General features: G+C 45.8%; 1 protein-coding gene, 38 non-coding genes and 2 pseudogenes across 39 annotated transcripts in view; all 41 read right to left on the reverse strand.

Moving 5' to 3' along the window:
* LOC144984559 (uncharacterized) overlaps positions 1 to 20,943 on the reverse strand; it is a 402,969-nt gene that overhangs the window by 59,800 nt on the left and 322,226 nt on the right. The window lies entirely within an intron of this gene.
* LOC144985298 (5S ribosomal RNA) lies at positions 70 to 188 on the reverse strand. The gene has a single exon (XR_013649126.1). It is a non-coding gene; the product is annotated as a 5S ribosomal RNA (ribosomal RNA).
* Positions 596 to 714, reverse strand: LOC144985299 (5S ribosomal RNA). Its single transcript, XR_013649127.1, has one exon. It is a non-coding gene; the product is annotated as a 5S ribosomal RNA (ribosomal RNA).
* On the reverse strand, positions 1,144 to 1,262 carry LOC144985300 (5S ribosomal RNA). The gene has a single exon (XR_013649128.1). It is a non-coding gene; the product is annotated as a 5S ribosomal RNA (ribosomal RNA).
* On the reverse strand, positions 1,670 to 1,788 carry LOC144985301 (5S ribosomal RNA). Its single transcript, XR_013649129.1, has one exon. It is a non-coding gene; the product is annotated as a 5S ribosomal RNA (ribosomal RNA).
* Positions 2,196 to 2,304, reverse strand: LOC144986246 (5S ribosomal RNA; annotated as a pseudogene).
* LOC144985302 (5S ribosomal RNA) lies at positions 2,712 to 2,830 on the reverse strand. The gene has a single exon (XR_013649130.1). It is a non-coding gene; the product is annotated as a 5S ribosomal RNA (ribosomal RNA).
* Positions 3,238 to 3,356, reverse strand: LOC144986208 (5S ribosomal RNA). Its single transcript, XR_013650038.1, has one exon. It is a non-coding gene; the product is annotated as a 5S ribosomal RNA (ribosomal RNA).
* LOC144985303 (5S ribosomal RNA) lies at positions 3,764 to 3,882 on the reverse strand. Its single transcript, XR_013649131.1, has one exon. It is a non-coding gene; the product is annotated as a 5S ribosomal RNA (ribosomal RNA).
* LOC144986209 (5S ribosomal RNA) lies at positions 4,290 to 4,408 on the reverse strand. The gene has a single exon (XR_013650039.1). It is a non-coding gene; the product is annotated as a 5S ribosomal RNA (ribosomal RNA).
* On the reverse strand, positions 4,816 to 4,934 carry LOC144985304 (5S ribosomal RNA). Its single transcript, XR_013649132.1, has one exon. It is a non-coding gene; the product is annotated as a 5S ribosomal RNA (ribosomal RNA).
* On the reverse strand, positions 5,342 to 5,460 carry LOC144985305 (5S ribosomal RNA). The gene has a single exon (XR_013649134.1). It is a non-coding gene; the product is annotated as a 5S ribosomal RNA (ribosomal RNA).
* LOC144985306 (5S ribosomal RNA) lies at positions 5,868 to 5,986 on the reverse strand. Its single transcript, XR_013649135.1, has one exon. It is a non-coding gene; the product is annotated as a 5S ribosomal RNA (ribosomal RNA).
* LOC144985307 (5S ribosomal RNA) lies at positions 6,394 to 6,512 on the reverse strand. The gene has a single exon (XR_013649136.1). It is a non-coding gene; the product is annotated as a 5S ribosomal RNA (ribosomal RNA).
* LOC144985309 (5S ribosomal RNA) lies at positions 6,920 to 7,038 on the reverse strand. The gene has a single exon (XR_013649138.1). It is a non-coding gene; the product is annotated as a 5S ribosomal RNA (ribosomal RNA).
* On the reverse strand, positions 7,446 to 7,564 carry LOC144985310 (5S ribosomal RNA). Its single transcript, XR_013649139.1, has one exon. It is a non-coding gene; the product is annotated as a 5S ribosomal RNA (ribosomal RNA).
* On the reverse strand, positions 7,972 to 8,090 carry LOC144985311 (5S ribosomal RNA). Its single transcript, XR_013649140.1, has one exon. It is a non-coding gene; the product is annotated as a 5S ribosomal RNA (ribosomal RNA).
* Positions 8,498 to 8,616, reverse strand: LOC144985312 (5S ribosomal RNA). The gene has a single exon (XR_013649141.1). It is a non-coding gene; the product is annotated as a 5S ribosomal RNA (ribosomal RNA).
* On the reverse strand, positions 9,024 to 9,142 carry LOC144985313 (5S ribosomal RNA). Its single transcript, XR_013649142.1, has one exon. It is a non-coding gene; the product is annotated as a 5S ribosomal RNA (ribosomal RNA).
* On the reverse strand, positions 9,550 to 9,668 carry LOC144985314 (5S ribosomal RNA). Its single transcript, XR_013649143.1, has one exon. It is a non-coding gene; the product is annotated as a 5S ribosomal RNA (ribosomal RNA).
* Positions 10,076 to 10,184, reverse strand: LOC144986247 (5S ribosomal RNA; annotated as a pseudogene).
* LOC144985315 (5S ribosomal RNA) lies at positions 10,592 to 10,710 on the reverse strand. Its single transcript, XR_013649144.1, has one exon. It is a non-coding gene; the product is annotated as a 5S ribosomal RNA (ribosomal RNA).
* On the reverse strand, positions 11,118 to 11,236 carry LOC144985316 (5S ribosomal RNA). The gene has a single exon (XR_013649145.1). It is a non-coding gene; the product is annotated as a 5S ribosomal RNA (ribosomal RNA).
* On the reverse strand, positions 11,665 to 11,783 carry LOC144985317 (5S ribosomal RNA). Its single transcript, XR_013649146.1, has one exon. It is a non-coding gene; the product is annotated as a 5S ribosomal RNA (ribosomal RNA).
* LOC144985318 (5S ribosomal RNA) lies at positions 12,191 to 12,309 on the reverse strand. Its single transcript, XR_013649147.1, has one exon. It is a non-coding gene; the product is annotated as a 5S ribosomal RNA (ribosomal RNA).
* On the reverse strand, positions 12,717 to 12,835 carry LOC144985320 (5S ribosomal RNA). The gene has a single exon (XR_013649149.1). It is a non-coding gene; the product is annotated as a 5S ribosomal RNA (ribosomal RNA).
* On the reverse strand, positions 13,243 to 13,361 carry LOC144985321 (5S ribosomal RNA). The gene has a single exon (XR_013649150.1). It is a non-coding gene; the product is annotated as a 5S ribosomal RNA (ribosomal RNA).
* On the reverse strand, positions 13,769 to 13,887 carry LOC144985322 (5S ribosomal RNA). Its single transcript, XR_013649151.1, has one exon. It is a non-coding gene; the product is annotated as a 5S ribosomal RNA (ribosomal RNA).
* On the reverse strand, positions 14,295 to 14,413 carry LOC144985323 (5S ribosomal RNA). The gene has a single exon (XR_013649152.1). It is a non-coding gene; the product is annotated as a 5S ribosomal RNA (ribosomal RNA).
* On the reverse strand, positions 14,821 to 14,939 carry LOC144986213 (5S ribosomal RNA). Its single transcript, XR_013650043.1, has one exon. It is a non-coding gene; the product is annotated as a 5S ribosomal RNA (ribosomal RNA).
* LOC144985324 (5S ribosomal RNA) lies at positions 15,347 to 15,465 on the reverse strand. Its single transcript, XR_013649153.1, has one exon. It is a non-coding gene; the product is annotated as a 5S ribosomal RNA (ribosomal RNA).
* LOC144985325 (5S ribosomal RNA) lies at positions 15,873 to 15,991 on the reverse strand. Its single transcript, XR_013649154.1, has one exon. It is a non-coding gene; the product is annotated as a 5S ribosomal RNA (ribosomal RNA).
* Positions 16,400 to 16,518, reverse strand: LOC144985326 (5S ribosomal RNA). Its single transcript, XR_013649155.1, has one exon. It is a non-coding gene; the product is annotated as a 5S ribosomal RNA (ribosomal RNA).
* LOC144985327 (5S ribosomal RNA) lies at positions 16,948 to 17,066 on the reverse strand. The gene has a single exon (XR_013649156.1). It is a non-coding gene; the product is annotated as a 5S ribosomal RNA (ribosomal RNA).
* Positions 17,474 to 17,592, reverse strand: LOC144985328 (5S ribosomal RNA). Its single transcript, XR_013649157.1, has one exon. It is a non-coding gene; the product is annotated as a 5S ribosomal RNA (ribosomal RNA).
* On the reverse strand, positions 18,000 to 18,118 carry LOC144985329 (5S ribosomal RNA). The gene has a single exon (XR_013649158.1). It is a non-coding gene; the product is annotated as a 5S ribosomal RNA (ribosomal RNA).
* Positions 18,526 to 18,644, reverse strand: LOC144985331 (5S ribosomal RNA). The gene has a single exon (XR_013649160.1). It is a non-coding gene; the product is annotated as a 5S ribosomal RNA (ribosomal RNA).
* On the reverse strand, positions 19,052 to 19,170 carry LOC144985332 (5S ribosomal RNA). Its single transcript, XR_013649161.1, has one exon. It is a non-coding gene; the product is annotated as a 5S ribosomal RNA (ribosomal RNA).
* Positions 19,578 to 19,696, reverse strand: LOC144985333 (5S ribosomal RNA). The gene has a single exon (XR_013649162.1). It is a non-coding gene; the product is annotated as a 5S ribosomal RNA (ribosomal RNA).
* LOC144985334 (5S ribosomal RNA) lies at positions 20,103 to 20,221 on the reverse strand. Its single transcript, XR_013649163.1, has one exon. It is a non-coding gene; the product is annotated as a 5S ribosomal RNA (ribosomal RNA).
* LOC144985335 (5S ribosomal RNA) lies at positions 20,630 to 20,748 on the reverse strand. The gene has a single exon (XR_013649164.1). It is a non-coding gene; the product is annotated as a 5S ribosomal RNA (ribosomal RNA).

The raw sequence follows: 20,943 nt of genomic DNA on the forward strand, positions 1-20,943 counted from the left end.
AAACCTTAGGTGAACTTTGAAGCAGATTTTGGAAGAACACCCTCTGCTGGTTGGGAGGAAAAGATGGAAAACTTACAGCACCTGGTATTCCCAAGCGGTCTCCCATCCAGGTACTAACCAGGCCCAACCCTGTTTGGCTTCCGAGATCGGACGAGATCGGGCGGGTCCAGAGTGGTGTGGCCGTAAGCACTTGCCAGTGTCCAGCAAAGCCTCTTGGCCACTCAATCTCAAGGTTTTCCTGCTTAAAGCTACAGGCTTGCCATTGTGTCCTCCTGATTAACACACCTGCTGACTAGACACACCCACCTGCTGCAAAAACCATGCCATTTCACCTCTCCTCTGCAAAATCAGCCTTGGTTTAAACACACACAAAGTCTGAACAGAAACACTGCTAACATCTGCTCATTGTAACAGGTGGGTGTAATTAGGCTAAAGGTTATGCATTGACACCTTGATTCTGATTGCTCTGAAGCTACCTGATTACTTTACATGAGGCAAAAGTTGTTTATTAAAAAAAAAAAAAAAAAAACCTTAGGTGAACTTTGAAGCAGATTTTGGAAGAACACCCTCTGCTGGTTGGGAGGAAAAGATGGAAAACTTACAGCACCTGGTATTCCCAAGCGGTCTCCCATCCAGGTACTAACCAGGCCCAACCCTGTTTGGCTTCCGAGATCGGACGAGATCGGGCGGGTCCAGAGTGGTGTGGCCGTAAGCACTTGCCAGTGTCCAGCAAAGCCTCTTGGCCACTCAATCTCAAGGTTTTCCTGCTTAAAGCTACAGGCTTGCCATTGTGTCCTCCTGATTAACACACCTGCTGACTAGACACACCCACCTGCTGCAAAAACCATGCCATTTCACCTCTCCTCTGCAAAATCAGCCTTGGTTTAAACACACACAAAGTCTGAACAGAAACACTGCTAACATCTGCTCATTGTAACAGGTGGGTGTAATTAGGCTAAAGGTTATGCATTGACACCTTGATTCTGATTGCTCTGAAGCTACCTGATTACTTTACATGAGGCAAAAGTTGTTTATTAAAAAAAAAAAAAAAAAAAAAGAAAAAGAAAAAGAAAAAAACCTTAAGTGAACTTTGAAGCAGATTTTGGAAGAACACCCTCTGCTGGTTGGGAGGAAGAGATGGAAAACTTACAGCACCTGGTATTCCCAAGCGGTCTCCCATCCAGGTACTAACCAGGCCCAACCCTGTTTGGCTTCCGAGATCGGACGAGATCGGGCGGGTCCAGAGTGGTGTGGCCGTAAGCACTTGCCAGTGTCCAGCAAAGCCTCTTGGCCACTCAATCTCAAGGTTTTCCTGCTTAAAGCTACAGGCTTGCCATTGTGTCCTCCTGATTAACACACCTGCTGACTAGACACACCCACCTGCTGCAAAAACCATGCCATTTCACCTCTCCTCTGCAAAATCAGCCTTGGTTTAAACACACACAAAGTCTGAACAGAAACACTGCTAACATCTGCTCATTGTAACAGGTGGGTGTAATTAGGCTAAAGGTTATGCATTGACACCTTGATTCTGATTGCTCTGAAGCTACCTGATTACTTTACATGAGGCAAAAGTTGTTTATTAAAAAAAAAAAAAAAAAAACCTTAGGTGAACTTTGAAGCAGATTTTGGAAGAACACCCTCTGCTGGTTGGGAGGAAAAGATGGAAAACTTACAGCACCTGGTATTCCCAAGCGGTCTCCCATCCAGGTACTAACCAGGCCCAACCCTGTTTGGCTTCCGAGATCGGACGAGATCGGGCGGGTCCAGAGTGGTGTGGCCGTAAGCACTTGCCAGTGTCCAGCAAAGCCTCTTGGCCACTCAATCTCAAGGTTTTCCTGCTTAAAGCTACAGGCTTGCCATTGTGTCCTCCTGATTAACACACCTGCTGACTAGACACACCCACCTGCTGCAAAAACCATGCCATTTCACCTCTCCTCTGCAAAATCAGCCTTGGTTTAAACACACACAAAGTCTGAACAGAAACACTGCTAACATCTGCTCATTGTAACAGGTGGGTGTAATTAGGCTAAAGGTTATGCATTGACACCTTGATTCTGATTGCTCTGAAGCTACCTGATTACTTTACATGAGGCAAAAGTTGTTTATTAAAAAAAAAAAAAAAAAAACCTTAGGTGAACTTTGAAGCAGATTTTGGAAGAACACCCTCTGCTGGTTGGGAGGAAAAGATGGAAAACTTACAGCACCTGGTATTCCCAAGCGGTCTCCCATCCAGGTACTAACCAGGCCCAACCCTGTTTGGCTTCCGAGATCGGACGGGTCCAGAGTGGTGTGGCCGTAAGCACTTGCCAGTGTCCAGCAAAGCCTCTTGGCCACTCAATCTCAAGGTTTTCCTGCTTAAAGCTACAGGCTTGCCATTGTGTCCTCCTGATTAACACACCTGCTGACTAGACACACCCACCTGCTGCAAAAACCATGCCATTTCACCTCTCCTCTGCAAAATCAGCCTTGGTTTAAACACACACAAAGTCTGAACAGAAACACTGCTAACATCTGCTCATTGTAACAGGTGGGTGTAATTAGGCTAAAGGTTATGCATTGACACCTTGATTCTGATTGCTCTGAAGCTACCTGATTACTTTACATGAGGCAAAAGTTGTTTATTAAAAAAAAAAAAAAAAAAACCTTAGGTGAACTTTGAAGCAGATTTTGGAAGAACACCCTCTGCTGGTTGGGAGGAAAAGATGGAAAACTTACAGCACCTGGTATTCCCAAGCGGTCTCCCATCCAGGTACTAACCAGGCCCAACCCTGTTTGGCTTCCGAGATCGGACGAGATCGGGCGGGTCCAGAGTGGTGTGGCCGTAAGCACTTGCCAGTGTCCAGCAAAGCCTCTTGGCCACTCAATCTCAAGGTTTTCCTGCTTAAAGCTACAGGCTTGCCATTGTGTCCTCCTGATTAACACACCTGCTGACTAGACACACCCACCTGCTGCAAAAACCATGCCATTTCACCTCTCCTCTGCAAAATCAGCCTTGGTTTAAACACACACAAAGTCTGAACAGAAACACTGCTAACATCTGCTCATTGTAACAGGTGGGTGTAATTAGGCTAAAGGTTATGCATTGACACCTTGATTCTGATTGCTCTGAAGCTACCTGATTACTTTACATGAGGCAAAAGTTGTTTATTAAAAAAAAAAAAAAAAAAACCTTAGGTGAACTTTGAAGCAGATTTTGGAAGAACACCCTCTGCTGGTTGGGAGGAAAAGATGGAAAACCTACAGCACCTGGTATTCCCAAGCGGTCTCCCATCCAGGTACTAACCAGGCCCAACCCTGTTTGGCTTCCGAGATCGGACGAGATCGGGCGGGTCCAGAGTGGTGTGGCCGTAAGCACTTGCCAGTGTCCAGCAAAGCCTCTTGGCCACTCAATCTCAAGGTTTTCCTGCTTAAAGCTACAGGCTTGCCATTGTGTCCTCCTGATTAACACACCTGCTGACTAGACACACCCACCTGCTGCAAAAACCATGCCATTTCACCTCTCCTCTGCAAAATCAGCCTTGGTTTAAACACACACAAAGTCTGAACAGAAACACTGCTAACATCTGCTCATTGTAACAGGTGGGTGTAATTAGGCTAAAGGTTATGCATTGACACCTTGATTCTGATTGCTCTGAAGCTACCTGATTACTTTACATGAGGCAAAAGTTGTTTATTAAAAAAAAAAAAAAAAAAACCTTAGGTGAACTTTGAAGCAGATTTTGGAAGAACACCCTCTGCTGGTTGGGAGGAAAAGATGGAAAACTTACAGCACCTGGTATTCCCAAGCGGTCTCCCATCCAGGTACTAACCAGGCCCAACCCTGTTTGGCTTCCGAGATCGGACGAGATCGGGCGGGTCCAGAGTGGTGTGGCCGTAAGCACTTGCCAGTGTCCAGCAAAGCCTCTTGGCCACTCAATCTCAAGGTTTTCCTGCTTAAAGCTACAGGCTTGCCATTGTGTCCTCCTGATTAACACACCTGCTGACTAGACACACCCACCTGCTGCAAAAACCATGCCATTTCACCTCTCCTCTGCAAAATCAGCCTTGGTTTAAACACACACAAAGTCTGAACAGAAACACTGCTAACATCTGCTCATTGTAACAGGTGGGTGTAATTAGGCTAAAGGTTATGCATTGACACCTTGATTCTGATTGCTCTGAAGCTACCTGATTACTTTACATGAGGCAAAAGTTGTTTATTAAAAAAAAAAAAAAAAAAACCTTAGGTGAACTTTGAAGCAGATTTTGGAAGAACACCCTCTGCTGGTTGGGAGGAAAAGATGGAAAACCTACAGCACCTGGTATTCCCAAGCGGTCTCCCATCCAGGTACTAACCAGGCCCAACCCTGTTTGGCTTCCGAGATCGGACGAGATCGGGCGGGTCCAGAGTGGTGTGGCCGTAAGCACTTGCCAGTGTCCAGCAAAGCCTCTTGGCCACTCAATCTCAAGGTTTTCCTGCTTAAAGCTACAGGCTTGCCATTGTGTCCTCCTGATTAACACACCTGCTGACTAGACACACCCACCTGCTGCAAAAACCATGCCATTTCACCTCTCCTCTGCAAAATCAGCCTTGGTTTAAACACACACAAAGTCTGAACAGAAACACTGCTAACATCTGCTCATTGTAACAGGTGGGTGTAATTAGGCTAAAGGTTATGCATTGACACCTTGATTCTGATTGCTCTGAAGCTACCTGATTACTTTACATGAGGCAAAAGTTGTTTATTAAAAAAAAAAAAAAAAAAACCTTAGGTGAACTTTGAAGCAGATTTTGGAAGAACACCCTCTGCTGGTTGGGAGGAAAAGATGGAAAACTTACAGCACCTGGTATTCCCAAGCGGTCTCCCATCCAGGTACTAACCAGGCCCAACCCTGTTTGGCTTCCGAGATCGGACGAGATCGGGCGGGTCCAGAGTGGTGTGGCCGTAAGCACTTGCCAGTGTCCAGCAAAGCCTCTTGGCCACTCAATCTCAAGGTTTTCCTGCTTAAAGCTACAGGCTTGCCATTGTGTCCTCCTGATTAACACACCTGCTGACTAGACACACCCACCTGCTGCAAAAACCATGCCATTTCACCTCTCCTCTGCAAAATCAGCCTTGGTTTAAACACACACAAAGTCTGAACAGAAACACTGCTAACATCTGCTCATTGTAACAGGTGGGTGTAATTAGGCTAAAGGTTATGCATTGACACCTTGATTCTGATTGCTCTGAAGCTACCTGATTACTTTACATGAGGCAAAAGTTGTTTATTAAAAAAAAAAAAAAAAAAACCTTAGGTGAACTTTGAAGCAGATTTTGGAAGAACACCCTCTGCTGGTTGGGAGGAAAAGATGGAAAACTTACAGCACCTGGTATTCCCAAGCGGTCTCCCATCCAGGTACTAACCAGGCCCAACCCTGTTTGGCTTCCGAGATCGGACGAGATCGGGCGGGTCCAGAGTGGTGTGGCCGTAAGCACTTGCCAGTGTCCAGCAAAGCCTCTTGGCCACTCAATCTCAAGGTTTTCCTGCTTAAAGCTACAGGCTTGCCATTGTGTCCTCCTGATTAACACACCTGCTGACTAGACACACCCACCTGCTGCAAAAACCATGCCATTTCACCTCTCCTCTGCAAAATCAGCCTTGGTTTAAACACACACAAAGTCTGAACAGAAACACTGCTAACATCTGCTCATTGTAACAGGTGGGTGTAATTAGGCTAAAGGTTATGCATTGACACCTTGATTCTGATTGCTCTGAAGCTACCTGATTACTTTACATGAGGCAAAAGTTGTTTATTAAAAAAAAAAAAAAAAAAACCTTAGGTGAACTTTGAAGCAGATTTTGGAAGAACACCCTCTGCTGGTTGGGAGGAAAAGATGGAAAACTTACAGCACCTGGTATTCCCAAGCGGTCTCCCATCCAGGTACTAACCAGGCCCAACCCTGTTTGGCTTCCGAGATCGGACGAGATCGGGCGGGTCCAGAGTGGTGTGGCCGTAAGCACTTGCCAGTGTCCAGCAAAGCCTCTTGGCCACTCAATCTCAAGGTTTTCCTGCTTAAAGCTACAGGCTTGCCATTGTGTCCTCCTGATTAACACACCTGCTGACTAGACACACCCACCTGCTGCAAAAACCATGCCATTTCACCTCTCCTCTGCAAAATCAGCCTTGGTTTAAACACACACAAAGTCTGAACAGAAACACTGCTAACATCTGCTCATTGTAACAGGTGGGTGTAATTAGGCTAAAGGTTATGCATTGACACCTTGATTCTGATTGCTCTGAAGCTACCTGATTACTTTACATGAGGCAAAAGTTGTTTATTAAAAAAAAAAAAAAAAAAACCTTAGGTGAACTTTGAAGCAGATTTTGGAAGAACACCCTCTGCTGGTTGGGAGGAAAAGATGGAAAACTTACAGCACCTGGTATTCCCAAGCGGTCTCCCATCCAGGTACTAACCAGGCCCAACCCTGTTTGGCTTCCGAGATCGGACGAGATCGGGCGGGTCCAGAGTGGTGTGGCCGTAAGCACTTGCCAGTGTCCAGCAAAGCCTCTTGGCCACTCAATCTCAAGGTTTTCCTGCTTAAAGCTACAGGCTTGCCATTGTGTCCTCCTGATTAACACACCTGCTGACTAGACACACCCACCTGCTGCAAAAACCATGCCATTTCACCTCTCCTCTGCAAAATCAGCCTTGGTTTAAACACACACAAAGTCTGAACAGAAACACTGCTAACATCTGCTCATTGTAACAGGTGGGTGTAATTAGGCTAAAGGTTATGCATTGACACCTTGATTCTGATTGCTCTGAAGCTACCTGATTACTTTACATGAGGCAAAAGTTGTTTATTAAAAAAAAAAAAAAAAAAACCTTAGGTGAACTTTGAAGCAGATTTTGGAAGAACACCCTCTGCTGGTTGGGAGGAAAAGATGGAAAACTTACAGCACCTGGTATTCCCAAGCGGTCTCCCATCCAGGTACTAACCAGGCCCAACCCTGTTTGGCTTCCGAGATCGGACGAGATCGGGCGGGTCCAGAGTGGTGTGGCCGTAAGCACTTGCCAGTGTCCAGCAAAGCCTCTTGGCCACTCAATCTCAAGGTTTTCCTGCTTAAAGCTACAGGCTTGCCATTGTGTCCTCCTGATTAACACACCTGCTGACTAGACACACCCACCTGCTGCAAAAACCATGCCATTTCACCTCTCCTCTGCAAAATCAGCCTTGGTTTAAACACACACAAAGTCTGAACAGAAACACTGCTAACATCTGCTCATTGTAACAGGTGGGTGTAATTAGGCTAAAGGTTATGCATTGACACCTTGATTCTGATTGCTCTGAAGCTACCTGATTACTTTACATGAGGCAAAAGTTGTTTATTAAAAAAAAAAAAAAAAAAACCTTAGGTGAACTTTGAAGCAGATTTTGGAAGAACACCCTCTGCTGGTTGGGAGGAAAAGATGGAAAACTTACAGCACCTGGTATTCCCAAGCGGTCTCCCATCCAGGTACTAACCAGGCCCAACCCTGTTTGGCTTCCGAGATCGGACGAGATCGGGCGGGTCCAGAGTGGTGTGGCCGTAAGCACTTGCCAGTGTCCAGCAAAGCCTCTTGGCCACTCAATCTCAAGGTTTTCCTGCTTAAAGCTACAGGCTTGCCATTGTGTCCTCCTGATTAACACACCTGCTGACTAGACACACCCACCTGCTGCAAAAACCATGCCATTTCACCTCTCCTCTGCAAAATCAGCCTTGGTTTAAACACACACAAAGTCTGAACAGAAACACTGCTAACATCTGCTCATTGTAACAGGTGGGTGTAATTAGGCTAAAGGTTATGCATTGACACCTTGATTCTGATTGCTCTGAAGCTACCTGATTACTTTACATGAGGCAAAAGTTGTTTATTAAAAAAAAAAAAAAAAAAACCTTAGGTGAACTTTGAAGCAGATTTTGGAAGAACACCCTCTGCTGGTTGGGAGGAAAAGATGGAAAACTTACAGCACCTGGTATTCCCAAGCGGTCTCCCATCCAGGTACTAACCAGGCCCAACCCTGTTTGGCTTCCGAGATCGGACGAGATCGGGCGGGTCCAGAGTGGTGTGGCCGTAAGCACTTGCCAGTGTCCAGCAAAGCCTCTTGGCCACTCAATCTCAAGGTTTTCCTGCTTAAAGCTACAGGCTTGCCATTGTGTCCTCCTGATTAACACACCTGCTGACTAGACACACCCACCTGCTGCAAAAACCATGCCATTTCACCTCTCCTCTGCAAAATCAGCCTTGGTTTAAACACACACAAAGTCTGAACAGAAACACTGCTAACATCTGCTCATTGTAACAGGTGGGTGTAATTAGGCTAAAGGTTATGCATTGACACCTTGATTCTGATTGCTCTGAAGCTACCTGATTACTTTACATGAGGCAAAAGTTGTTTATTAAAAAAAAAAAAAAAAAAACCTTAGGTGAACTTTGAAGCAGATTTTGGAAGAACACCCTCTGCTGGTTGGGAGGAAAAGATGGAAAACTTACAGCACCTGGTATTCCCAAGCGGTCTCCCATCCAGGTACTAACCAGGCCCAACCCTGTTTGGCTTCCGAGATCGGACGAGATCGGGCGGGTCCAGAGTGGTGTGGCCGTAAGCACTTGCCAGTGTCCAGCAAAGCCTCTTGGCCACTCAATCTCAAGGTTTTCCTGCTTAAAGCTACAGGCTTGCCATTGTGTCCTCCTGATTAACACACCTGCTGACTAGACACACCCACCTGCTGCAAAAACCATGCCATTTCACCTCTCCTCTGCAAAATCAGCCTTGGTTTAAACACACACAAAGTCTGAACAGAAACACTGCTAACATCTGCTCATTGTAACAGGTGGGTGTAATTAGGCTAAAGGTTATGCATTGACACCTTGATTCTGATTGCTCTGAAGCTACCTGATTACTTTACATGAGGCAAAAGTTGTTTATTAAAAAAAAAAAAAAAAAAACCTTAGGTGAACTTTGAAGCAGATTTTGGAAGAACACCCTCTGCTGGTTGGGAGGAAAAGATGGAAAACTTACAGCACCTGGTATTCCCAAGCGGTCTCCCATCCAGGTACTAACCAGGCCCAACCCTGTTTGGCTTCCGAGATCGGACGAGATCGGGCGGGTCCAGAGTGGTGTGGCCGTAAGCACTTGCCAGTGTCCAGCAAAGCCTCTTGGCCACTCAATCTCAAGGTTTTCCTGCTTAAAGCTACAGGCTTGCCATTGTGTCCTCCTGATTAACACACCTGCTGACTAGACACACCCACCTGCTGCAAAAACCATGCCATTTCACCTCTCCTCTGCAAAATCAGCCTTGGTTTAAACACACACAAAGTCTGAACAGAAACACTGCTAACATCTGCTCATTGTAACAGGTGGGTGTAATTAGGCTAAAGGTTATGCATTGACACCTTGATTCTGATTGCTCTGAAGCTACCTGATTACTTTACATGAGGCAAAAGTTGTTTATTAAAAAAAAAAAAAAAAAAACCTTAGGTGAACTTTGAAGCAGATTTTGGAAGAACACCCTCTGCTGGTTGGGAGGAAAAGATGGAAAACTTACAGCACCTGGTATTCCCAAGCGGTCTCCCATCCAGGTACTAACCAGGCCCAACCCTGTTTGGCTTCCGAGATCGGACGAGATCGGGCGGGTCCAGAGTGGTGTGGCCGTAAGCACTTGCCAGTGTCCAGCAAAGCCTCTTGGCCACTCAATCTCAAGGTTTTCCTGCTTAAAGCTACAGGCTTGCCATTGTGTCCTCCTGATTAACACACCTGCTGACTAGACACACCCACCTGCTGCAAAAACCATGCCATTTCACCTCTCCTCTGCAAAATCAGCCTTGGTTTAAACACACACAAAGTCTGAACAGAAACACTGCTAACATCTGCTCATTGTAACAGGTGGGTGTAATTAGGCTAAAGGTTATGCATTGACACCTTGATTCTGATTGCTCTGAAGCTACCTGATTACTTTACATGAGGCAAAAGTTGTTTATTAAAAAAAAAAAAAAAAAAACCTTAGGTGAACTTTGAAGCAGATTTTGGAAGAACACCCTCTGCTGGTTGGGAGGAAAAGATGGAAAACTTACAGCACCTGGTATTCCCAAGCGGTCTCCCATCCAGGTACTAACCAGGCCCAACCCTGTTTGGCTTCCGAGATCGGACGGGTCCAGAGTGGTGTGGCCGTAAGCACTTGCCAGTGTCCAGCAAAGCCTCTTGGCCACTCAATCTCAAGGTTTTCCTGCTTAAAGCTACAGGCTTGCCATTGTGTCCTCCTGATTAACACACCTGCTGACTAGACACACCCACCTGCTGCAAAAACCATGCCATTTCACCTCTCCTCTGCAAAATCAGCCTTGGTTTAAACACACACAAAGTCTGAACAGAAACACTGCTAACATCTGCTCATTGTAACAGGTGGGTGTAATTAGGCTAAAGGTTATGCATTGACACCTTGATTCTGATTGCTCTGAAGCTACCTGATTACTTTACATGAGGCAAAAGTTGTTTATTAAAAAAAAAAAAAAAAAAACCTTAGGTGAACTTTGAAGCAGATTTTGGAAGAACACCCTCTGCTGGTTGGGAGGAAAAGATGGAAAACTTACAGCACCTGGTATTCCCAAGCGGTCTCCCATCCAGGTACTAACCAGGCCCAACCCTGTTTGGCTTCCGAGATCGGACGAGATCGGGCGGGTCCAGAGTGGTGTGGCCGTAAGCACTTGCCAGTGTCCAGCAAAGCCTCTTGGCCACTCAATCTCAAGGTTTTCCTGCTTAAAGCTACAGGCTTGCCATTGTGTCCTCCTGATTAACACACCTGCTGACTAGACACACCCACCTGCTGCAAAAACCATGCCATTTCACCTCTCCTCTGCAAAATCAGCCTTGGTTTAAACACACACAAAGTCTGAACAGAAACACTGCTAACATCTGCTCATTGTAACAGGTGGGTGTAATTAGGCTAAAGGTTATGCATTGACACCTTGATTCTGATTGCTCTGAAGCTACCTGATTACTTTACATGAGGCAAAAGTTGTTTATTAAAAAAAAAAAAAAAAAAACCTTAGGTGAACTTTGAAGCAGATTTTGGAAGAACACCCTCTGCTGGTTGGGAGGAAAAGATGGAAAACTTACAGCACCTGGTATTCCCAAGCGGTCTCCCATCCAGGTACTAACCAGGCCCAACCCTGTTTGGCTTCCGAGATCGGACGAGATCGGGCGGGTCCAGAGTGGTGTGGCCGTAAGCACTTGCCAGTGTCCAGCAAAGCCTCTTGGCCACTCAATCTCAAGGTTTTCCTGCTTAAAGCTACAGGCTTGCCATTGTGTCCTCCTGATTAACACACCTGCTGACTAGACACACCCACCTGCTGCAAAAACCATGCCATTTCACCTCTCCTCTGCAAAATCAGCCTTGGTTTAAACACACACAAAGTCTGAACAGAAACACTGCTAACATCTGCTCATTGTAACAGGTGGGTGTAATTAGGCTAAAGGTTATGCATTGACACCTTGATTCTGATTGCTCTGAAGCTACCTGATTACTTTACATGAGGCAAAAGTTGTTTATTAAAAAAAAAAAAAAAAAAAAGAAAAAGAAAAAGGAAAAAACCTTAGGTGAACTTTGAAGCAGATTTTGGAAGAACACCCTCTGCTGGTTGGGAGGAAAAGATGGAAAACTTACAGCACCTGGTATTCCCAAGCGGTCTCCCATCCAGGTACTAACCAGGCCCAACCCTGTTTGGCTTCCGAGATCGGACGAGATCGGGCGGGTCCAGAGTGGTGTGGCCGTAAGCACTTGCCAGTGTCCAGCAAAGCCTCTTGGCCACTCAATCTCAAGGTTTTCCTGCTTAAAGCTACAGGCTTGCCATTGTGTCCTCCTGATTAACACACCTGCTGACTAGACACACCCACCTGCTGCAAAAACCATGCCATTTCACCTCTCCTCTGCAAAATCAGCCTTGGTTTAAACACACACAAAGTCTGAACAGAAACACTGCTAACATCTGCTCATTGTAACAGGTGGGTGTAATTAGGCTAAAGGTTATGCATTGACACCTTGATTCTGATTGCTCTGAAGCTACCTGATTACTTTACATGAGGCAAAAGTTGTTTATTAAAAAAAAAAAAAAAAAAACCTTAGGTGAACTTTGAAGCAGATTTTGGAAGAACACCCTCTGCTGGTTGGGAGGAAAAGATGGAAAACTTACAGCACCTGGTATTCCCAAGCGGTCTCCCATCCAGGTACTAACCAGGCCCAACCCTGTTTGGCTTCCGAGATCGGACGAGATCGGGCGGGTCCAGAGTGGTGTGGCCGTAAGCACTTGCCAGTGTCCAGCAAAGCCTCTTGGCCACTCAATCTCAAGGTTTTCCTGCTTAAAGCTACAGGCTTGCCATTGTGTCCTCCTGATTAACACACCTGCTGACTAGACACACCCACCTGCTGCAAAAACCATGCCATTTCACCTCTCCTCTGCAAAATCAGCCTTGGTTTAAACACACACAAAGTCTGAACAGAAACACTGCTAACATCTGCTCATTGTAACAGGTGGGTGTAATTAGGCTAAAGGTTATGCATTGACACCTTGATTCTGATTGCTCTGAAGCTACCTGATTACTTTACATGAGGCAAAAGTTGTTTATTAAAAAAAAAAAAAAAAAAACCTTAGGTGAACTTTGAAGCAGATTTTGGAAGAACACCCTCTGCTGGTTGGGAGGAAAAGATGGAAAACTTACAGCACCTGGTATTCCCAAGCGGTCTCCCATCCAGGTACTAACCAGGCCCAACCCTGTTTGGCTTCCGAGATCGGACGAGATCGGGCGGGTCCAGAGTGGTGTGGCCGTAAGCACTTGCCAGTGTCCAGCAAAGCCTCTTGGCCACTCAATCTCAAGGTTTTCCTGCTTAAAGCTACAGGCTTGCCATTGTGTCCTCCTGATTAACACACCTGCTGACTAGACACACCCACCTGCTGCAAAAACCATGCCATTTCACCTCTCCTCTGCAAAATCAGCCTTGGTTTAAACACACACAAAGTCTGAACAGAAACACTGCTAACATCTGCTCATTGTAACAGGTGGGTGTAATTAGGCTAAAGGTTATGCATTGACACCTTGATTCTGATTGCTCTGAAGCTACCTGATTACTTTACATGAGGCAAAAGTTGTTTATTAAAAAAAAAAAAAAAAAAACCTTAGGTGAACTTTGAAGCAGATTTTGGAAGAACACCCTCTGCTGGTTGGGAGGAAAAGATGGAAAACTTACAGCACCTGGTATTCCCAAGCGGTCTCCCATCCAGGTACTAACCAGGCCCAACCCTGTTTGGCTTCCGAGATCGGACGAGATCGGGCGGGTCCAGAGTGGTGTGGCCGTAAGCACTTGCCAGTGTCCAGCAAAGCCTCTTGGCCACTCAATCTCAAGGTTTTCCTGCTTAAAGCTACAGGCTTGCCATTGTGTCCTCCTGATTAACACACCTGCTGACTAGACACACCCACCTGCTGCAAAAACCATGCCATTTCACCTCTCCTCTGCAAAATCAGCCTTGGTTTAAACACACACAAAGTCTGAACAGAAACACTGCTAACATCTGCTCATTGTAACAGGTGGGTGTAATTAGGCTAAAGGTTATGCATTGACACCTTGATTCTGATTGCTCTGAAGCTACCTGATTACTTTACATGAGGCAAAAGTTGTTTATTAAAAAAAAAAAAAAAAAAACCTTAGGTGAACTTTGAAGCAGATTTTGGAAGAACACCCTCTGCTGGTTGGGAGGAAAAGATGGAAAACTTACAGCACCTGGTATTCCCAAGCGGTCTCCCATCCAGGTACTAACCAGGCCCAACCCTGTTTGGCTTCCGAGATCGGACGAGATCGGGCGGGTCCAGAGTGGTGTGGCCGTAAGCACTTGCCAGTGTCCAGCAAAGCCTCTTGGCCACTCAATCTCAAGGTTTTCCTGCTTAAAGCTACAGGCTTGCCATTGTGTCCTCCTGATTAACACACCTGCTGACTAGACACACCCACCTGCTGCAAAAACCATGCCATTTCACCTCTCCTCTGCAAAATCAGCCTTGGTTTAAACACACACAAAGTCTGAACAGAAACACTGCTAACATCTGCTCATTGTAACAGGTGGGTGTAATTAGGCTAAAGGTTATGCATTGACACCTTGATTCTGATTGCTCTGAAGCTACCTGATTACTTTACATGAGGCAAAAGTTGTTTATTAAAAAAAAAAAAAAAAAAACCTTAGGTGAACTTTGAAGCAGATTTTGGAAGAACACCCTCTGCTGGTTGGGAGGAAAAGATGGAAAACTTACAGCACCTGGTATTCCCAAGCGGTCTCCCATCCAGGTACTAACCAGGCCCAACCCTGTTTGGCTTCCGAGATCGGACGAGATCGGGCGGGTCCAGAGTGGTGTGGCCGTAAGCACTTGCCAGTGTCCAGCAAAGCCTCTTGGCCACTCAATCTCAAGGTTTTCCTGCTTAAAGCTACAGGCTTGCCATTGTGTCCTCCTGATTAACACACCTGCTGACTAGACACACCCACCTGCTGCAAAAACCATGCCATTTCACCTCTCCTCTGCAAAATCAGCCTTGGTTTAAACACACACAAAGTCTGAACAGAAACACTGCTAACATCTGCTCATTGTAACAGGTGGGTGTAATTAGGCTAAAGGTTATGCATTGACACCTTGATTCTGATTGCTCTGAAGCTACCTGATTACTTTACATGAGGCAAAAGTTGTTTATTAAAAAAAAAAAAAAAAAAACCTTAGGTGAACTTTGAAGCAGATTTTGGAAGAACACCCTCTGCTGGTTGGGAGGAAAAGATGGAAAACTTACAGCACCTGGTATTCCCAAGCGGTCTCCCATCCAGGTACTAAACAGGCCCAACCCTGTTTGGCTTCCGAGATCGGACGAGATCGGGCGGGTCCAGAGTGGTGTGGCCGTAAGCACTTGCCAGTGTCCAGCAAAGCCTCTTGGCCACTCAATCTCAAGGTTTTCCTGCTTAAAGCTACAGGCTTGCCATTGTGTCCTCCTGATTAACACACCTGCTGACTAGACACACCCACCTGCTGCAAAAACCATGCCATTTCACCTCTCCTCTGCAAAATCAGCCTTGGTTTAAACACACACAAAGTCTGAACAGAAACACTGCTAACATCTGTTCATTGTAACAGGTGGGTGTAATTAGGCTAAAGGTTATGCATTGACACCTTGATTCTGATTGCTCTGAAGCTACCTGATTACTTTACATGAGGCAAAAGTTGTTTATTAAAAAAAAAAAAAAAAAAACCTTAGGTGAACTTTGAAGCAGATTTTGGAAGAACACCCTCTGCTGGTTGGGAGGAAAAGATGGAAAACTTACAGCACCTGGTATTCCCAAGCGGTCTCCCATCCAGGTACTAACCAGGCCCAACCCTGTTTGGCTTCCGAGATCGGACGAGATCGGGCGGGTCCAGAGTGGTGTGGCCGTAAGCACTTGCCAGTGTCCAGCAAAGCCTCTTGGCCACTCAATCTCAAGGTTTTCCTGCTTAAAGCTACAGGCTTGCCATTGTGTCCTCCTGATTAACACACCTGCTGACTAGACACACCCACCTGCTGCAAAAACCATGCCATTTCACCTCTCCTCTGCAAAATCAGCCTTGGTTTAAACACACACAAAGTCTGAACAGAAACACTGCTAACATCTGCTCATTGTAACAGGTGGGTGTAATTAGGCTAAAGGTTATGCATTGACACCTTGATTCTGATTGCTCTGAAGCTACCTGATTACTTTACATGAGGCAAAAGTTGTTTATTAAAAAAAAAAAAAAAAAAACCTTAGGTGAACTTTGAAGCAGATTTTGGAAGAACACCCTCTGCTGGTTGGGAGGAAAAGATGGAAAACTTACAGCACCTGGTATTCCCAAGCGGTCTCCCATCCAGGTACTAACCAGGCCCAACCCTGTTTGGCTTCCGAGATCGGACGAGATCGGGCGGGTCCAGAGTGGTGTGGCCGTAAGCACTTGCCAGTGTCCAGCAAAGCCTCTTGGCCACTCAATCTCAAGGTTTTCCTGCTTAAAGCTACAGGCTTGCCATTGTGTCCTCCTGATTAACACACCTGCTGACTAGACACACCCACCTGCTGCAAAAACCATGCCATTTCACCTCTCCTCTGCAAAATCAGCCTTGGTTTAAACACACACAAAGTCTGAACAGAAACACTGCTAACATCTGCTCATTGTAACAGGTGGGTGTAATTAGGCTAAAGGTTATGCATTGACACCTTGATTCTGATTGCTCTGAAGCTACCTGATTACTTTACATGAGGCAAAAGTTGTTTATTAAAAAAAAAAAAAAAAAAAACCTTAGGTGAACTTTGAAGCAGATTTTGGAAGAACACCCTCTGCTGGTTGGGAGGAAAAGATGGAAAACTTACAGCACCTGGTATTCCCAAGCGGTCTCCCATCCAGGTACTAACCAGGCCCAACCCTGTTTGGCTTCCGAGATCGGACGAGATCGGGCGGGTCCAGAGTGGTGTGGCCGTAAGCACTTGCCAGTGTCCAGCAAAGCCTCTTGGCCACTCAATCTCAAGGTTTTCCTGCTTAAAGCTACAGGCTTGCCATTGTGTCCTCCTGATTAACACACCTGCTGACTAGACACACCCACCTGCTGCAAAAACCATGCCATTTCACCTCTCCTCTGCAAAATCAGCCTTGGTTTAAACACACACAAAGTCTGAACAGAAACACTGCTAACATCTGCTCATTGTAACAGGTGGGTGTAATTAGGCTAAAGGTTATGCATTGACACCTTGATTCTGATTGCTCTGAAGCTACCTGATTACTTTACATGAGGCAAAAGTTGTTTATTAAAAAAAAAAAAAAAAAAAAAGAAAAAGAAAAAGAAAAAAACCTTAGGTGAACTTTGAAGCAGATTTTGGAAGAACACCCTCTGCTGGTTGGGAGGAAGAGATGGAAAACTTACAGCACCTGGTATTCCCAAGCGGTCTCCCATCCAGGTACTAACCAGGCCCAACCCTGTTTGGCTTCCGAGATCGGACGAGATCGGGCGGGTCCAGAGTGGTGTGGCCGTAAGCACTTGCCAGTGTCCAGCAAAGCCTCTTGGCCACTCAATCTCAAGGTTTTCCTGCTTAAAGCTACAGGCTTGCCATTGTGTCCTCCTGATTAACACACCTGCTGACTAGACACACCCACCTGCTGCAAAAACCATGCCATTTCACCTCTCCTCTGCAAAATCAGCCTTGGTTTAAACACACACAAAGTCTGAACAGAAACACTGCTAACATCTGCTCATTGTAACAGGTGGGTGTAATTAGGCTAAAGGTTATGCATTGACACCTTGATTCTGATTGCTCTGAAGCTACCTGATTACTTTACATGAGGCAAAAGTTGTTTATTAAAAAAAAAAAAAAAAAAACCTTAGGTGAACTTTGAAGCAGATTTTGGAAGAACACCCTCTGCTGGTTGGGAGGAAAAGATGGAAAACTTACAGCACCTGGTATTCCCAAGCGGTCTCCCATCCAGGTACTAACCAGGCCCAACCCTGTTTGGCTTCCGAGATCGGACGAGATCGGGCGGGTCCAGAGTGGTGTGGCCGTAAGCACTTGCCAGTGTCCAGCAAAGCCTCTTGGCCACTCAATCTCAAGGTTTTCCTGCTTAAAGCTACAGGCTTGCCATTGTGTCCTCCTGATTAACACACCTGCTGACTAGACACACCCACCTGCTGCAAAAACCATGCCATTTCACCTCTCCTCTGCAAAATCAGCCTTGGTTTAAACACACACAAAGTCTGAACAGAAACACTGCTAACATCTGCTCATTGTAACAGGTGGGTGTAATTAGGCTAAATGTTATGCATTGACACCTTGATTCTGATTGCTCTGAAGCTACCTGATTACTTTACATGAGGCAAAAGTTGTTTATTAAAAAAAAAAAAAAAAAAACCTTAGGTGAACTTTGAAGCAGATTTTGGAAGAACACCCTCTGCTGGTTGGGAGGAAAAGATGGAAAACTTACAGCACCTGGTATTCCCAAGCGGTCTCCCATCCAGGTACTAACCAGGCCCAACCCTGTTTGGCTTCCGAGATCGGACGAGATCGGGCGGGTCCAGAGTGGTGTGGCCGTAAGCACTTGCCAGTGTCCAGCAAAGCCTCTTGGCCACTCAATCTCAAGGTTTTCCTGCTTAAAGCTACAGGCTTGCCATTGTGTCCTCCTGATTAACACACCTGCTGACTAGACACACCCACCTGCTGCAAAAACCATGCCATTTCACCTCTCCTCTGCAAAATCAGCCTTGGTTTAAACACACACAAAGTCTGAACAGAAACACTGCTAACATCTGCTCATTGTAACAGGTGGGTGTAATTAGGCTAAAGGTTATGCATTGACACCTTGATTCTGATTGCTCTGAAGCTACCTGATTACTTTACATGAGGCAAAAGTTGTTTATTAAAAAAAAAAAAAAAAAAACCTTAGGTGAACTTTGAAGCAGATTTTGGAAGAACACCCTCTGCTGGTTGGGAGGAAAAGATGGAAAACTTACAGCACCTGGTATTCCCAAGCGGTCTCCCATCCAGGTACTAACCAGGCCCAACCCTGTTTGGCTTCCGAGATCGGACGAGATCGGGCGGGTCCAGAGTGGTGTGGCCGTAAGCACTTGCCAGTGTCCAGCAAAGCCTCTTGGCCACTCAATCTCAAGGTTTTCCTGCTTAAAGCTACAGGCTTGCCATTGTGTCCTCCTGATTAACACACCTGCTGACTAGACACACCCACCTGCTGCAAAAACCATGCCATTTCACCTCTCCTCTGCAAAATCAGCCTTGGTTTAAACACACACAAAGTCTGAACAGAAACACTGCTAACATCTGCTCATTGTAACAGGTGGGTGTAATTAGGCTAAAGGTTATGCATTGACACCTTGATTCTGATTGCTCTGAAGCTACCTGATTACTTTACATGAGGCAAAAGTTGTTTATTAAAAAAAAAAAAAAAAAAACCTTAGGTGAACTTTGAAGCAGATTTTGGAAGAACACCCTCTGCTGGTTGGGAGGAAAAGATGGAAAACTTACAGCACCTGGTATTCCCAAGCGGTCTCCCATCCAGGTACTAACCAGGCCCAACCCTGTTTGGCTTCCGAGATCGGACGAGATCGGGCGGGTCCAGAGTGGTGTGGCCGTAAGCACTTGCCAGTGTCCAGCAAAGCCTCTTGGCCACTCAATCTCAAGGTTTTCCTGCTTAAAGCTACAGGCTTGCCATTGTGTCCTCCTGATTAACACACCTGCTGACTAGACACACCCACCTGCTGCAAAAACCATGCCATTTCACCTCTCCTCTGCAAAATCAGCCTTGGTTTAAACACACACAAAGTCTGAACAGAAACACTGCTAACATCTGCTCATTGTAACAGGTGGGTGTAATTAGGCTAAAGGTTATGCATTGACACCTTGATTCTGATTGCTCTGAAGCTACCTGATTACTTTACATGAGGCAAAAGTTGTTTATTAAAAAAAAAAAAAAAAAAACCTTAGGTGAACTTTGAAGCAGATTTTGGAAGAACACCCTCTGCTGGTTGGGAGGAAAAGATGGAAAACTTACAGCACCTGGTATTCCCAAGCGGTCTCCCATCCAGGTACTAACCAGGCCCAACCCTGTTTGGCTTCCGAGATCGGACGAGATCGGGCGGGTCCAGAGTGGTGTGGCCGTAAGCACTTGCCAGTGTCCAGCAAAGCCTCTTGGCCACTCAATCTCAAGGTTTTCCTGCTTAAAGCTACAGGCTTGCCATTGTGTCCTCCTGATTAACACACCTGCTGACTAGACACACCCACCTGCTGCAAAAACCATGCCATTTCACCTCTCCTCTGCAAAATCAGCCTTGGTTTAAACACACACAAAGTCTGAACAGAAACACTGCTAACATCTGCTCATTGTAACAGGTGGGTGTAATTAGGCTAAAGGTTATGCATTGACACCTTGATTCTGATTGCTCTGAAGCTACCTGATTACTTTACATGAGGCAAAAGTTGTTTATTAAAAAAAAAAAAAAAAAACCTTAGGTGAACTTTGAAGCAGATTTTGGAAGAACACCCTCTGCTGGTTGGGAGGAAAAGATGGAAAACTTACAGCACCTGGTATTCCCAAGCGGTCTCCCATCCAGGTACTAACCAGGCCCAACCCTGTTTGGCTTCCGAGATCGGACGAGATCGGGCGGGTCCAGAGTGGTGTGGCCGTAAGCACTTGCCAGTGTCCAGCAAAGCCTCTTGGCCACTCAATCTCAAGGTTTTCCTGCTTAAAGCTACAGGCTTGCCATTGTGTCCTCCTGATTAACACACCTGCTGACTAGACACACCCACCTGCTGCAAAAACCATGCCATTTCACCTCTCCTCTGCAAAATCAGCCTTGGTTTAAACACACACAAAGTCTGAACAGAAACACTGCTAACATCTGCTCATTGTAACAGGTGGGTGTAATTAGGCTAAAGGTTATGCATTGACACCTTGATTCTGATTGCTCTGAAGCTACCTGATTACTTTACATGAGGCAAAAGTTGTTTATTAAAAAAAAAAAAAAAAAAAACCTTAGGTGAACTTTGAAGCAGATTTTGGAAGAACACCCTCTGCTGGTTGGGAGGAAAAGATGGAAAACTTACAGCACCTGGTATTCCCAAGCGGTCTCCCATCCAGGTACTAACCAGGCCCAACCCTGTTTGGCTTCCGAGATCGGACGAGATCGGGCGGGTCCAGAGTGGTGTGGCCGTAAGCACTTGCCAGTGTCCAGCAAAGCCTCTTGGCCACTCAATCTCAAGGTTTTCCTGCTTAAAGCTACAGGCTTGCCATTGTGTCCTCCTGATTAACACACCTGCTGACTAGACACACCCACCTGCTGCAAAAACCATGCCATTTCACCTCTCCTCTGCAAAATCAGCCTTGGTTTAAACACACACAAAGTCTGAACAG

This window comes from Oryzias latipes, chromosome 16 (genome assembly GCF_053564925.1).
Source record: "Oryzias latipes strain Hd-rR chromosome 16, Olatipes_Hd-rR_3.1".
Classification (NCBI taxonomy): Eukaryota; Metazoa; Chordata; class Actinopteri; order Beloniformes; family Adrianichthyidae; genus Oryzias; species Oryzias latipes.